Here is a 15,341-nt window from a genome sequence, read left to right as displayed (position 1 = left end):
CTCCATACCTACCCCCCTTTCTACTGTCAGACTTAGAACCACGACAGGTGGCGCTCCATTCATCGAGGTGCCTATGCGTGCAGATTGGTGGGAATGATGGCTGCGGATCTGGTGCCCCGCCCAGAACCGTCTCGGTGTGGCTTTGATCGGCCGGTGGCGCGAGGAGGGACCTGTGAGGGGCGTCTAGAGGCTCCCTATCAGTGTGCTGACGGCGGCTTCTGTCTTCACGGCGACGCTCCGTACTGTTCCAGACAGCAGCGGGATCGGGGGGACGCGACTTCCGGTGAAAACCGCGCCCACTACGGTCATGGCGGATGATGGCGGCGTATGTGACGTTGTTCCCTTGTCGAGGCATCGTTGTTGCAGGTTGCAGAACCATGCTTGGGGTGCTCCAGGGGAAACCCTAGATCTGGGTCTTGTCTTCCCAGATCAGACGATGACGACATCTTTAATGTCGTTTTCCCTCCTGGGTGCGTTGTTTTGAAGTAGGTGCTGACTAGAGGGGCCCAGAGGTGGATCGGTGTTACATCTTCTGCATCAACGACGGTGGATCTCGGTGGCATGGCGCACTGGAGTCTCGGCGTCTTATACATGTTGATGGACTCGTGCAGGAGGAGGTCGTTGTCTAGCGTCATGGTGGCATCGATGGTAGAGAGGCCTGGCAAGGTCGTAGCAGTGATCCCTCCAAAAGATGGAGTAGAGGAAGGTGGCGGCAGCAGGGCACATGCGGTATGCGCTGAGCGTTTATTACAAATGGTTGGTTCTCTAGACTCGTCGGCTGGCAGTTTGGGGAGACCACCGGATTAGATGGTGCTTTGGCGCGAGGTCAGGAACTTCATCAAGCTTGTCCATATAACCCACAGAGGTTGTCAAATAGGTGGCTTTGGGTTCATCAATGTATTTGCTTTGATAGAGTATGTCGAATAAGTTAATAAAAATGGCTCTGTGCATCCTTGGGTGCAGAGGCCGGGGGTTTCAACCTCCCTTTCGAAAAAAACCATTGATGTTACTCACTTTGAGCTTGGTGAGGTATTTGGACATTTTTCCAATACAATGCATTTAAAAAGCTATTTTAGGAAATACATATAATATCAAAAATAATATATTGATGGTTTTTAGATGTATTTTAAAAAAAATAAGAAATGTAAAGACCTCAAAACATAAAAATAAAATTTAGAATTGTGAAAAAGTCTGAACTACTAGTTTCCCATTTTAATAATATGATATAATATAAATATTTGTCTGAAATAATTTAAATTTGTGTGAAATTTTTCAATAATGTATTAAACTATGATTAAAATATATGAAATGTGGGAAAAAATGAATTTATATTTCTAGGCTGCTAGAAATAATGAATTTTTTGTCCTATATGAAATGTTTCTGAAATCTGTTGAATAATATGACGTGGCGAGTTGAAATATGTGTCAAATGTTTCTGTAATTGATTTAAATATGACTAAAATAATTGAGATTCATGTGAAATGTATGTTGAATGTTTTTGAAATTATATTAAATATGTTTAAATGTTTATAAAATTGATGTGAACCATCATTGATTCTCTGTAGAGAAGAAAGAATGAAATCATGTTGGAATATTCTTTGAAAGTGGAAATTAATTGGAAGAGTGAGATCATATTTGATACTCCCTACATGAAGAAAAAGATTGTGAAAGTTGAACTTTCAATATAAATGCATTTTATTTCTTTTTTTACTATTTTTTTCTTGAAGCCTTTGGTTTTTTTTTTGTGATTTTGAATTCTTGGATATTTGGCAAAAATATATGGATTTTACTAAAATATTATTTTTGGTATTTACCTATCTACTAATACAAAATCGAAAAAATAGAAAATTTGGAAATACTAGGAATACTGAATTAGATGAAAAGATTCCCCGTGAGGACATCCACTGTCTAGCACCTTCTTTTCGGCCCTTCGGATAGATACATACAGTACGTTACAATGCCTTTTCCCCTAGTTTGTACAGATATCCACTTGTAGCCAGAGAACCCGTACGTGTATATAGCCAATCATTCAATCAGCAATTAAGTAGAGGGCACACGCAGGGATGGGAGGGACTGCACTTGAAGGCTCGATGATATAGACCATTGATCATCTTTTTATAGCCAAAGTTCGTTCGTCTTCTCTGTCAATGTCAATGGGTCCATGAAAGGGTTGAAGAAAGCATGCACGTCTATACCTAGACCACCTGTACTATCTTCACGTGGTTGATTGATGGGTCTATCGCTTTACCGAGTCAGTTTTCTGCAGCAGAACAAAGGAGTTGGCCATATTTGAAACGACCAGCATGTATTTGACTTGCTTTGCGTCCACGTGCTAATGCATGTATTATACTTGGCTTTGCATATATCCATTTGCAAATGTTTATGGCTACTACATGCATGCTACTCCCTCCGTTCCTAAATATTTGTATTTTTAGAGATTTCAAATGGACTATCACATACGGATGTATATAGACATATTTTAGAGTGTAGATTCACTCATTTTGCTCCGTATGTAGTTATTTGTTGAAATCTCTAGAAAGACAAATATTTAGGAACGGAGGGAGTAGATGCATGTTCTGGTCTCCCCGCAAAAACTAAAAAATAAAAGCATGTTCTTTTTTTTTCAGGAAAAAAATGCATGTTCGGGTTTTGATGTAAATTTTCTTCTCCTTGTTCCAACAGTCGTACTAGAACTTCCAAAAGAAAAGACAAAAGGAAGTGTAAGCAAATTGAGTTGGTATGTTTGAAATTTTGGTGTGGTTTTGCTGAATAAAAGTGACTTAAAATATTATTTATGTTTATGGTACATGTCCTGAAGAGCCGTATGTCCTGACCATTTTGACGTAAGAAATCTTATACTCCCTCTGTAAAGAAATATAAGAGTGTCTACATCACTACTTTAATAATCTAAACACTCATATATTTCTTTATGGAGGGAGTACTAGTAAACTTGTATGTACCTGCACCATTTTTTTTTTAAACAAGGCAAAAGAGTTGTCATTTTCATTGATTAAGAAGAAGAGAATTTCCCGATTAATTAACGAAAAATCAGGCTAAAACCGATACAATCCAATCCATATGACATAGGTACCTCCGGCCAACCTGGCCACCGACATGGAACACGAAGCTGCAAAGAAGAAAGACATCCGCCGAGGAGTCGCGAGCGTCATCGTCATCACTGGTTGCCTCGAACGGGCAACTCCGACTGCATCGTAGAGCTCCATCGTCGAAGCCACCCACAAATAGCTGCAGAAACCATGGCGGCACATGCCAACAAATGGCCATACGCGCAAGCGACCGATAGCTCCGACTTTGACGACGAGCATCGCAAGGGAAATATGCAGCACTTGAGCCGAACTTGCCTCCGCAAACCACTGAAGAGCACCTCGGACACACCGGGAAGAGCCGACTACCGAAGTCCACGCACGACCAAGCTCCTCGCGACGCCATCATCGTTGCCAAACAGAAACCAACGCCCCGCCTCAGCAAAACACGCGGCGAAGATGCCGCCTTCCACCGGTCTCCTAGTCATAGCCGTCTCCGAGACGATGCCCCCAAGGAGGAGAAAGACACGAAGATGCCTCCATCGCCCGATCCAGCGGATCTGAGGTTTCCCTCCGAAGGAAAAGCCGTGTGGAGGAGGAGCACAGCTCCACGGTGACGCTTTCGAGAAAGATCATGGCACTCACGGGCGCCGCCGTCGCCGGCTCCAAAGAGGACCGGAGCAAGGATTTCTCCAAGAGATGACCACCTACAGCCACCGACCGCCGCCCATCGACTACCACCTGCGAGGCCGACCTCACTCTGGCCATGGGATCCCACGATCCACCATGACCAGACACACTCACCACCTCCCTGGCCGTAGCCGCCATCCACCACCGCAGCACCACCGCGAGCACCACTGCGAGCACCACCACCGCAGCCACCAAAGCCGCAACGCGACGTGCGGCACCTAGACTGAAGAGCTAGTTCACACTAGATCCAGATCGGAGCCGCACCAACAAAGCAGCAGCGCAGACGATCAGCTCCTCCATCTGCAGCGCACCTCGCGCTCTAGAGCAGCACACCCGCCACGCCCGCCGCACGCGAGCTGCTGCCGCGCCCCACACACGCATCCAGAACCGAGCACTGCTGCGCGCACACCCGTCCACGCCCAAGCCACGCTCGATCCCGCCGCCCACAGCCGACGCCAGCACCGCATGCCGCCCGCCATCCGTCGCCCTCCGCTGCGAGCTCCCCCTCGCGAGAGACGGAACAGGAAGAAGAGGTCCTGCCGCCACCGGGTCCGCGCGGGCTTCGCCCAGCGGAGCCCCCCTAACGGTGAGGGGAAGAGAGCGAGGAGGGGGGGGCGGTGGAAGAAGACTGCGCCGCAGCACGTGTCGCCCCGGGGTGGGAGCCACGCGAGGGCTGGATACCATTTTTATTGTCGTAATGTTGAACAGCCAATGTTGTAATATCATTGTCCTCCAACGTTAGCATACCTCTTTGACCTTGAATGCCAAGACATATTACACATTTACCCCTTTGATGTGGGGTAGACTTTCCCTAGACTTGTGTAAGAGTCAATGCTATTCAAGTACCAAAACGATGACCCACAGTTGTGGGTGCTGCCTTCTCTAGCTACACTATATGCCAACCTACCTAGCTACCATGCATATGCATGACATGCATTGCCAAAGGGATAGCATGGCATCCTAACAATCTGCAAATGCTTTAATCCAGTACCACTCTATATATATCATCCCCATCTCCCTCCCCCTACCTTTCCATACCCCTCCATGTTCCCTTAGGAAGGAAGAGAATCTATCTCACCATCTAGAAAGAGAGAAACAAAGAGATGAGGAACCAGAGGCTAGCTCCTATCACTTGCTCCTCTTCAAAGACCAACAACACCAAGCGAGAGGAGCCACACCTCTCCGGGGCTTACATTAGGAGCCTTGTGAAGCATCTTAGCTCCTCATCCACGGCAAAATCCAAAGACCACCATCACATCACCATGGGCAGCAAATCACACCAAGAAGAGCAACAAGCCCCACAAACCACACCATCTCTACAGCAGCAGCAGCCGCACAAGAAGCAGGTGAGGAGGAGGCTCCACACGAGCAGGCCATATCAAGAGAGGCTACTCAACATGGCGGAGGCGAGGCGAGAGATCGTCACCGCTCTCAAGATCCACCGAGCCTCCATGAGAGAAGCCAAGGAACAGCAGCAACATCAACAACTTGTGCAGCAATTGCAGCATCAGCAAGAGGTCCAGGTAGTCCAAGATCATAGGGTAGCTTTTAGTGCACCCAGCATGAGCTCATATGGTTCCTTCTCAGATTACTTGCACAATAGTTACCCATTCGAACACTCCACAGCACCAAGCAACAGTGGTTGCTCATATTATGCATCTCCTCCACTCCTCCCTTACCACACACCAGTCGTTGCCCCCATGGTTCCCATGGTAGATGCTTTAGATCAGTTGTTGCCGCTGCCTACGCAGCCACTAGGGCTCAACCTGACATTCGATGACTTCGATGGTGGTGTTGCTGCCGAAGATGCCAAGAACTGCACTGCTACTAGCCCCTTTGATCCTCCTTCGTTGGTCCAACAAGCATCACCCGCCTCCTCCTACTCTGTCTACTCCTCTCCACCGCCGGCGACGATGGTGAGCCAGGACATGGCGTCCGTTGCTTCCGAGAACACCTCACAGTCGCTGCACCGGGTGCTGGACGAGGAGGAGATGGCGGCGATCCAGTCGGCCGGGGAGCGGCATGACATCGAGTGGAGCGACACCGTGAACCTGGCCACGTCGGCGTGGTGGAGCAGGCTACTCGAGAGTGTGGAAGGCGGCGAAGACGATGATGGGGCCGCGGCGGCGCAGCAGACTAACACGGTGGACGCCATGGGGATGCATCTGAGTGATGAGTGCTACGGCCAAGACGTGTCCTTTCCATGGTAAGCTAGCTATAGTGAGGCCCCAAATTAAGTTAAGGTGCAAAAAGTTGTCTAATAATGAGGGGGTGTTAATTTTTGATTTTTTGCAGTATGGACATCGGAGAGATCGAAGGATGGGACGCCGAGTGGTTCTCATGACATGCCGTCCATCATATCTTAGGGGAGAATTAACACTTCATCATTTCACTGTACCTCGAATAATGGAAATTAACGCTCCTATTCAGATTGCAAATACTTTTGCTGCGTGGATGCAAACTGTTTTCTTCTTGCATGTGTTCTTTTCTGGGTAACTTTTGGATGACTATAATTTATGTTTTTGCTAGTACTATGACTTTACCATACTTTTGTAGAATCTCGTCTGCAGGGACCGATGCATGCATCATTGCATCTGTGCTAATGTGTGCATATATTCAGATTGCAAATAACTTTGCTTCGTGGATACAAAATGTTTTCTTTTCTGCACTTTCTGGGTTAACTTTTGGATCTCTAGAATTTCTGTTTTGCTAGTACGACTTTACCGTGCGTAGTTTGGTAGGATCCTGCAGTCACCGAACAACTAGCTAGCTAGCTAGGTCTGCAGGGACTGATGCATGCATCTGTGTGCTAATGTGTGCATATTATGATCAATGCAAGGAGTCCACTCTAGCGGGCACTCAGCTAGAGATCTACTACTAGGATTCATGCAAATTTCTCGACTTTACTGCAACAAACCGAAGTTGCAATTTGAGCCCAAACATAAGACACTGCTTTAGGCCAATTCCAGCGCGCGACCCTATCTTGTCCGCCCCCGTCCGTTTGGGGTAAAAAGGACAAAAGAGGCGGCCCAGCGCGCGGCCTCAAACGGACAAATGTCCGGATTCTATCCGTTTTCGACCCATCCCCGGCCCAAACTTGCGCTCGGTTTGGGGTGAAACGGACAGCGTGCGGACGGGCGGGACGCGCGCGCTTGTCCTCCCCTGGCCCGCCTGTCGGTGGGAGAAACCAAAACCCCCCACGCCCATTTGGCGCCATTTGCCCCAAACCCTCCCCCGTCCCTCCCGCCGCCCCCTCTCTCCCCCCGTCCATGGCCGACGCCCCGCCGAGTTCCGGCGGCCTGGCCATCGACCCGCCCGCAAAGGTGAAGAAGAAGGCGTCAAGGAAGCCGCGGTCGGAGTGCACGCCGGAAGAGATCGCCAAGTTGGACGCGGAATCGGCGAATAGGAGGGAACAGAGAGCGGTCATCAAGGTCAATGCCGCCGTGGCCAAGTTCGCCGCCCAGCGCGAGGAGCTGGAGGCCGCGCGGCGCAAGGCCGCTGCCGACGAGAAGGAGGACCTCGTCAACAAAGCGCACGCCATCCTCATGCTTGGCATGGGTCGTCCTGACGGGTTCCCTGCAGCGGACGTCGGCCCGGCGAGCACAGGCTCGTCGGTCGCCCGGCCTACGCACTGCCAGTCGCCGACTTCGCGCACCGCGCCCATGTCGCCCGGCTTCCCTCCGCCAAGGCACGACGGCCAGACCCGTTTCTCATGGTCGCCGGACGTGGGCTTGTTCGCGCCTTCCACACCGCGCCCCGCGGCCGTCATCGACCTCAACGTCACGGCTGGGTCCAGCAGCGGCGGGCGGCCGGCCGTCGAGATGCTAAGAAAGCAGGCACGGGCACCATGCCGGCCCCCCACGTCTTGTTTGAGGGAATGCCAACCCCAACGCCAGCGGTCGACGACCCCTTCTACAACCGCTACATGGAGGACGTGATCTTCGACGGTGGGCATGGCCGTGCCTACGACCCTGATGAGACCCAAAGTCAGGATGGCCACGCCGAGTACGTCCCCGATGAAGAGGCCGACGACCGTGCTGACTACGACCATGGTGACTCGTGGCATGAAGACGATGACATCTATGTCGAAGGTGATGAAGAAGAAGAAGAAGGCAATGACGTTGATATTAGTGGTGCGCCATTGTTCATCGACGATCTCACCCAAAGAGCGGAGGCACAAAAGAAGAGGAAGAGCATTCGCACGGGTTCATATACACAAGATGAGGACAAGTTGATTTGCCAAGCTTGGATGGAGATTAGCCAAGATCCGAGGACCGGCGCGCAACAAAAGGGCATTGTTTTTTGGACGAGTCCACAAAACATTCCATGAAAGGAACATGTTTGAGGCCTACCAAATTACAAGCAACCGTGGCATCGGCTCGATTCAAAAAAGATGGTTGTTCATCCAACAAGAGTGCAACAAGTATTGCGCCGCATTTGAGAGCGTTGAAGCACGGACCGTGAGTAGTCTCGGCATTGGGGACATGGTATGATCTCCTCTTTGTAGCCCTTTCCTTGCTACGACCATGAGACTTCGGTCGTGTATATGTTTGCATGTTCACTTGTTGTTGATTATGTGGTGTAGGCATTCCAATCTTTGGAGGCATTCAAGGCCCGACACAATGACAAGTCATTAACTCTTACGCATTATTGGACGATCATCAACAATTGCCCTAAGTTCAAGGATCAATACCGTGAACTTAAAAGAAAGCGAGGCAAGAAGACGACCAAGTTCGCCGGAGGTGGGGATGGCGAGGCGTTGAAGAGGGCGAGGGGCAAGACCAACTCCAAGGTGGACGACATACGTGACGCCTCATCCATGGCCTTGCATGAGACTTTGCATGGCATGATGTCTCAAAAGGATGTGAGGGACGATAAGAAGCGGCAAAGCAAGGACGAGCAAATGAAGCAATACCTAGACCTTCAAAGACAGAAGCTTGAGATGGAGGAGGCGGCCAAGAGGAGGAAGATCGACATGGAGGAGGCGGCCCGGCAAAGGCAGCTCGACATGGAGGAGGCGGCCCGGCAAAGGCAGCTCGACATCGAGGCTGACAACGTCAAGGCCAGGCAGAGGCAGCTCGACATCGAGGCCACCAATGCCACCACCAAAGCGAAGGAGGTGCCCTTGCGATCATGAGCGTGGACTTGTCGAAGATGAGCGACAAGACGAGGGCCTGGTTCGAGGCCAGGCAGAAGGAGATGCTCGACGCCGAAGGCCTGAAGTAGGTCGTCCAATCGGCGTGGCCGTTCTTTTTGAGGCTGGCATTGGTGCCGCCTGCCCGCCCGTCGTGCCGCTGGTAGTGTGTCGGCGAGAAAACATTCATTTTGGAGGCAGGCTGTGTTGCCGGCCGCTGGCTGTGTTGCCGGCGAGGAGAACTATTCATTTTGTAGGCTGGCTGTTTTGCCGGCCGCTGGCTGATGCCGGCGATGGACGTGTAGGCCGCTGGCTCTGTTGCCCTGCGTGATGAACCGGGGCCGCCGCTGGCCTGAACTAGGGCTTGGCATTTGAAATGTTGCTTCTAGTTTTTTAAGTATACGCGGACAGGATGGGGCAAATGGATGCGGCCGCGCGCTGGGCGCACGGCTACCGCATCCCAGGACAGGTCTGGACACGACCCCAAATCCCTACCCAAACGGATAGAATCCGGACGAAAAGGACGTTCGTTCGGGATCGCGCGGTGGAGTTGGCCTTACTGCAAGAATCGAAGTTACAACTTGAGCCCAAACATAAGACACTGCCTGCATGCATAGATCCTAGAGGAGCAGACTGGCCGTCACAAATATTGGTCTTAGCCTGGCATCGTAGGCATGCTTCAGCGGAGAAGTGTGAGCTGCAGCATGCATGCAGCCATGTAAGACCTTAATTGGGCAGTACGAGGAGGTGGCCTGCAGGTGTGATCAGGTTCACTTCATCTCGCCTTCACTCTCTCCGTGCATTTTGTGATTCACCTCTGTGATGTATCTTGGTTCTCTACGTTGTTGTGTCCGAGTAGAGTTTCAGGATCGTCACACATTCCATAGCGAGCTCGCCCTGTGGTGGAGCTAACACTTCTTTCCCCAAATGATAAGTGTCACATATGTAACACGAAGCATTCCGGCCCGACGTTTTTTACACTAAATTTGTCATTCGAAATGAAAAACCAAACCCAAAAAGAAACTAAAACTTGTCATCCAAAAAGAAGTTGGCCTGCTTGACAACTAAAGTTCTCATTCTTGCGTCACTAAATTTGCCATGAAAACCATTTGAAGTTGTCATGTGTTCGTGTCACACGTATGGCATTTATCAAGGTTTCGCGGGCAAGGGCTAACGCTTTGTTAAAGCTCATCTGCCCAATTGTAGATGATGTGTACCTTCTGGCTTCTGACCACGCCATGGGAGATCAGACTCGGCTTCGGCGGTGTTGTGAGGCTCCTCCTTTACGTTCGCTGTTGGTGACCTCCGGTCTACCTTTAGTGGTGTCTGGGCTCCCTAGCAACAGTCAGACTGACTCCCGGGCCGGCTGGTGGGGAGGTTGATCATGTTAACAACTATGTGTGGCAGTTCATGACCACTCCATCCTGCGGTGTCAGAATTGTAGATTGTGTTCATTATGGACGAAGTCTTGACGCAAAGGAATGGTTGTGCAGCAGCATCGGCGTACCGTATATAGCTGTTGGGTTCGTGGAAAAGTTGTGATGACAACACATGATCGACTTCAATTGTGGTGCTATTTGAGGATTCTGCATTGAGCTCCGGGGTGAAACCCTTAGTCTGACTCTAGTTGGGTATATCTGGCAATGATGATGTTTTTAAGTTGTTATCTTCTTGAAGGCATTGCTCAGAATGCTCGGACTGATTTTCAAGGTGAAAAACAAAAATTATGGCCTTGGCTGGTCGGATCCGGTGATGGCAGCGCTTGAGCATCGCTCCCTTCTTGAAGGTGTTATTGTTGAAAAACGTCGTCGTTTGTGTAGTGTCATGAGATGATATGTGCAGATATGATCATTTTTATAGATTACTGATTTCGGATCTAGTTGCTGTATTTTTTTCCGTGCCTACACTAGCTTTGGCCTTATATGACTTTGCTTAGAGCATCTCCAACAGCCGCGCTAAACTAGCGCAGCGCCGCAAATTAGTCGATTTTAGCGCGCGCAACCGGCGGGTCGCTCCAGCGGGCGCGCAAAAACGGCGCGCGTTTTATAACGAGTTGGGCGCGCTGTCGGAAACACTGCCCCGCGCGGTGTATTTCGGGCGCCTGCTACAACGCACGGCACACTCGACCGCTCGCGCCGCACTCTCTCCTCTCCTCCTCCTACGCCCCACGCGCGCCGGCGCCGGCGCCCTGCCACCCATGGACGCGCACACCGGCACCCCGCTCACCCCGTTGTACAGCCGCGACCCCCCCCTCCCCCGCCGCCGCCGGAAACCCTAGCGCGGGGAGCGTTGGCGTCGCCACTGCCGGAGCTCCGCCGAGCGCCGGCCTCGCGCGCAGCCTCTTCTTGCCGCCGCGGATGACCTTGGCGGTGGGTGGCGGTGGCCTTGGCGGCATGGGTGGCGGTGGCCTTGGCGCCATGGGAGGCATGGGTGGCTTGGGCGCCATGGAAGGCATGGGTGCACCTCCGGCCGCCATGGGAGGCATGGGTGGCTTGGGCGCCATGGGAGGCATGGGTGCACCTCCGGCCATGGAAGGCATGGGTGCACCTCAGGCCGCCATGGGAGACATGGGTGGCTTTGGAGCACCCTCTGACGCTATGGCCGCCATGGGAGGCATGAGTTTCGCTACTCTTATGGGAGGCATGGGTGCACCTCCGGTCATGGGTGGAATGTCTTTCGATGTGCCTCCTCACACACATTCCCATGAAGATGCCGTTGAAGATCTTGCCAACACCGTCGGAGCTTCACGTGATGTGATGCGTGATGAGGATAGGGAGGAAGATTCATCTTCGGAGGCGGAAGAATCGTCTTCGAAAGATGAGGACGAAGACGAGGAAGATGTTTGATGTGTCTTTCATTTATGTCTTGAACTTGTTTGCATTTTGAACTTGGTTGGATGAACTTGTGGGCATGAACTTGTGAGCATGAACTTGTGGGCATGAACTTGGTTGAAAGATGTTTGTGACAAATTTCACATGTTCATTGCATTTTGATAATTGTTTCAAACTCATTTTGTGGCTAAGTCGCGCGCGCCCGGCGAGTCGCGCGCGCTATATTTTTGCGCGCTGCTGGAGCGGCGCGCGCGCGCGCTGCATTATAGCGCGGCTGCTGGAGCCAATGCTCGCGGCCGCGCTAAACGAGCCGAAGCGCGCGTGGCAAACAGGTTTTTTGCGCGCGGCGCATAGCGCGGCTGTTGGAGATGCTCTTATTGCCGGCGTGTATTTGTCTACATGTGTTGGTGTTGACTGTGTGCATCTTAACTATACAGAGATCGGGTGTGTGCTCATTGTGTTTGTATCATCTTGATGCTTTATTTTGAGTCAATAAAATCCACCCTTTATCGAAAAATGTGCCAAAATTTAACATTGTTTTTGAAAGTTCATGTTTTAAATGCTTATGACTAGAAAATAGATATGTTACGTACCATTGGTTGTCCACCACGACATTTGTAGAAATATAAATTTTACTAAAAAATATTGTTTAATATAAAGTTTAAAGTTCATTATAAAAAATACAATATATAATATTACTGGCTCAAGACATGTCAAATAATTTATTAAAATTAATTCACAAATAGAAAAAGAAATACAAAGTTGGAAGGAAAATTGAGATGAAGAGAGGAGTTTATTTAGAGAAAATTTGATGTTTAAAGCTGGTGGTACTTAAAACACATGATCAAGTGTTTGCTCGCTGCTACTAATAATTAAAAAAAATGGAAACGAGTTAACATATAATTTGTGAGGACATATTCAATCTTTAGAGGTCTTATGGTCTTTTAAGGACGCGGTGAAATGTGAACAGTAAAATAAAAAATAGTAGAAAAAAATCAGATTTTTTTTTTGCATGGAAGATGTTTGAGTGTGTGATGTTCTTGCCAAATTTGATAGTTTTTGGACATCTGAATAGCTCTCAGCAAAAAAAAAGTTTGACGTATGTGAGAAAGTTTACTGTTTGTGCATTGTACGGACCGAATCTGTCTTCTTATTTGCTGAGAACTACTCAGATGGCACAAACATCACACACTCAAACATCTTCCATGCAAAAAAAGAAAACTGATCATTTTTCGAAATTTTCTAATATTTTTTATTTTACTATTCACTGAGATCAGATGAGCTCGAGTGTAGACTTGAATATTCGGTTTTTTAAGGCTTACACGTATTAGTACATGACTAACATAGTGTGGGAGCTATGTGTCGCTTATGGTGAGACGTAGCTCTGTCTAGCATCTAACGCAAGACGCACACTCGCCTTAATGGACAATCCATTTCAGCGGTTTTACGAAGGTTCAATAGAACGGTTAGAACCTTCCATGTGGTTCTTTCTGTTTTCCTGTTTTCTGTGTTTTTATTGGTTTTCTTTGGTTTTTGTCTATTTTATTATTTTTCCTTTTTGAAGTACATGTTTACTTTTTAATATAAGTAATACATTTTTCAAATACAAGTGAAAGTTTTTTCGATACACACCGAACATTGTTTCAAATACTTGATAAGCATTTTTAAACACATGTTTGACTATTTTTTCTAATATAAGTAAAATATTTTTCAGAAACACATTCAATATTTTTCTGAATTGTATGGTTTTGAAAAAAATATGCGAATAAGCTTTTATATTATATTTAAAAACTCAAATATTCAATGAAGATATTTTTTAAATGTGCCATGCTATATTCTATGTCACAAATTTGTTGAATAGTACAAATATAAAAATAAATTACACAAATATTTTTACATGGATGAATATTTTTGAAAAATTCACTAACACATTTTGGAAACGCGTAACATTTTATAAATGTCATGAATAGTCTTTGGGATCATAGGAAACATTTTTTTTCTACATTACACAAAAAGTTTCCTATTAACATTTTCTTTAAATGTCATGGACATATATTTTGAATGTTATAATTATTTTCTAAAACTTGCAGGAACATTATTTTACACTGCATGAACACTTTTCAAATGTACGATGAATGTTTATCAAATCTTATGTAACATATTTTTCCATTCCAGAATTATAAATAAAAGTAACAAAACAAAAAACTAGCAGAACATGATGTGCAGTAGCAAGCCAGCGCTCTTCCCACGCTGGCCCGTCCTGTTTGTTAAACGCGAGAGACAAGCGGTTGCTTTCCTCTCGCAAGAGGCCCCTAATATAGGAAACTTCTTTGAAGCTTTTTTTAACACAGTACAGACGCAAGCGCTCATATACACGCGCATACATTCACTCCGATGAAGGCACACACGCACATCCAAACTCTATGAGCATCTTCGAAAGACAGAGCCGGCATATCATCTTAAAATTTACGAAGTCATCATAGGCACCTCGTCGTCGACGGAAACGTCTTCTCCCACTGAATGCGCATCGTCGAAAATCCTGACATAAATTCAGGAATAAATGCGAGTACCAAGACTTGAACCCTGCTGAACTGGGGATACCACAGTCTCTCTAACCATCCAACCACAGGTTGGTTCGCACTTCTTTGAAGCTTATATCACCCGTTAAAGCCAGTACGGTATGCAACACACCCCCAATTTTACTTCGCTCGATTTGGCTTACCGGCCCATCTAGAGCAGGTTTCTATGAAGCTCTCAACCGGTTTTAGGAAGCTTCAAGCAGTTTCTGGTCAGATTTATATTTGTTCTCGGTGTTTTTGGGCCAGGTTTTGGCTGGCTTTATGTTTGTATTTATTTTTAAATTCTTGAAAAATTCTAAATTCATGAACATTTAAAACTCGTGAATTTTTACAAAATTTGTGTTTTTTCAAATCCGTGAAAGTTTTGATCTCACTTTTTTGAAGTTGTGATCCTAATAATTTAGGAACTTTTCTAAATGCGTAAAAACTCATCGATTAACCATCAATTTGTCAGCGGTCAATGGTCAGTGGTTATATAGTTAGTTGCCAAGTGGCCTCGTGGGCCACGTCCCATCCAACGCGTGATTGAGTGCGAGCTACCCTAACACGCGCTATAAGCATGGGTATCTCTTATCTTTCTAGGTTGCGACAAATGGCACTCTGTCACTTATCTCTCTCTCTCTCTCTCTCTCTCTATCTATCTATCTATCTATCTATCTCTCTTTCTCTCTCTCTCTCTCTGAAGTTGCACACTAAAGTTATCATCGAAAAAACCCCAAAAAAACTAAAATTTGCCATCCGAAAAGAAGTTGTCATGCTGACAACTAAAGTTGCCATTCTTGCGTCACTAAACTTGACGTAAAAAACGTTCGGAGTTGCCGTGTGTCTCCGCCACACATGTGGCACTTATCAAGGTTTTGTGGGTAGGGGTTATCGCTTTGTTAAAGCTCATCTACCCAATTGTAGATGGTGTGCTATATCTTCGGGCTCCTGACCAAGACGTGGGAGATCGGACCCGAGACGGCGACACGTCGGCTTCGGCGGTGTTGTGAGGCTCCTCCCTTACGTCCGCTATTGACCTCCGGTCTTCCTTTAGTGGTGCTCGGGCTCCCTGGCAACAGTCA

This window comes from Triticum dicoccoides, chromosome 5B (assembly GCF_002162155.2).
Source record: "Triticum dicoccoides isolate Atlit2015 ecotype Zavitan chromosome 5B, WEW_v2.0, whole genome shotgun sequence".
Taxonomy (NCBI): Eukaryota; Viridiplantae; Streptophyta; class Magnoliopsida; order Poales; family Poaceae; genus Triticum; species Triticum dicoccoides.
This window is presented reverse-complemented; position numbering follows the sequence as displayed.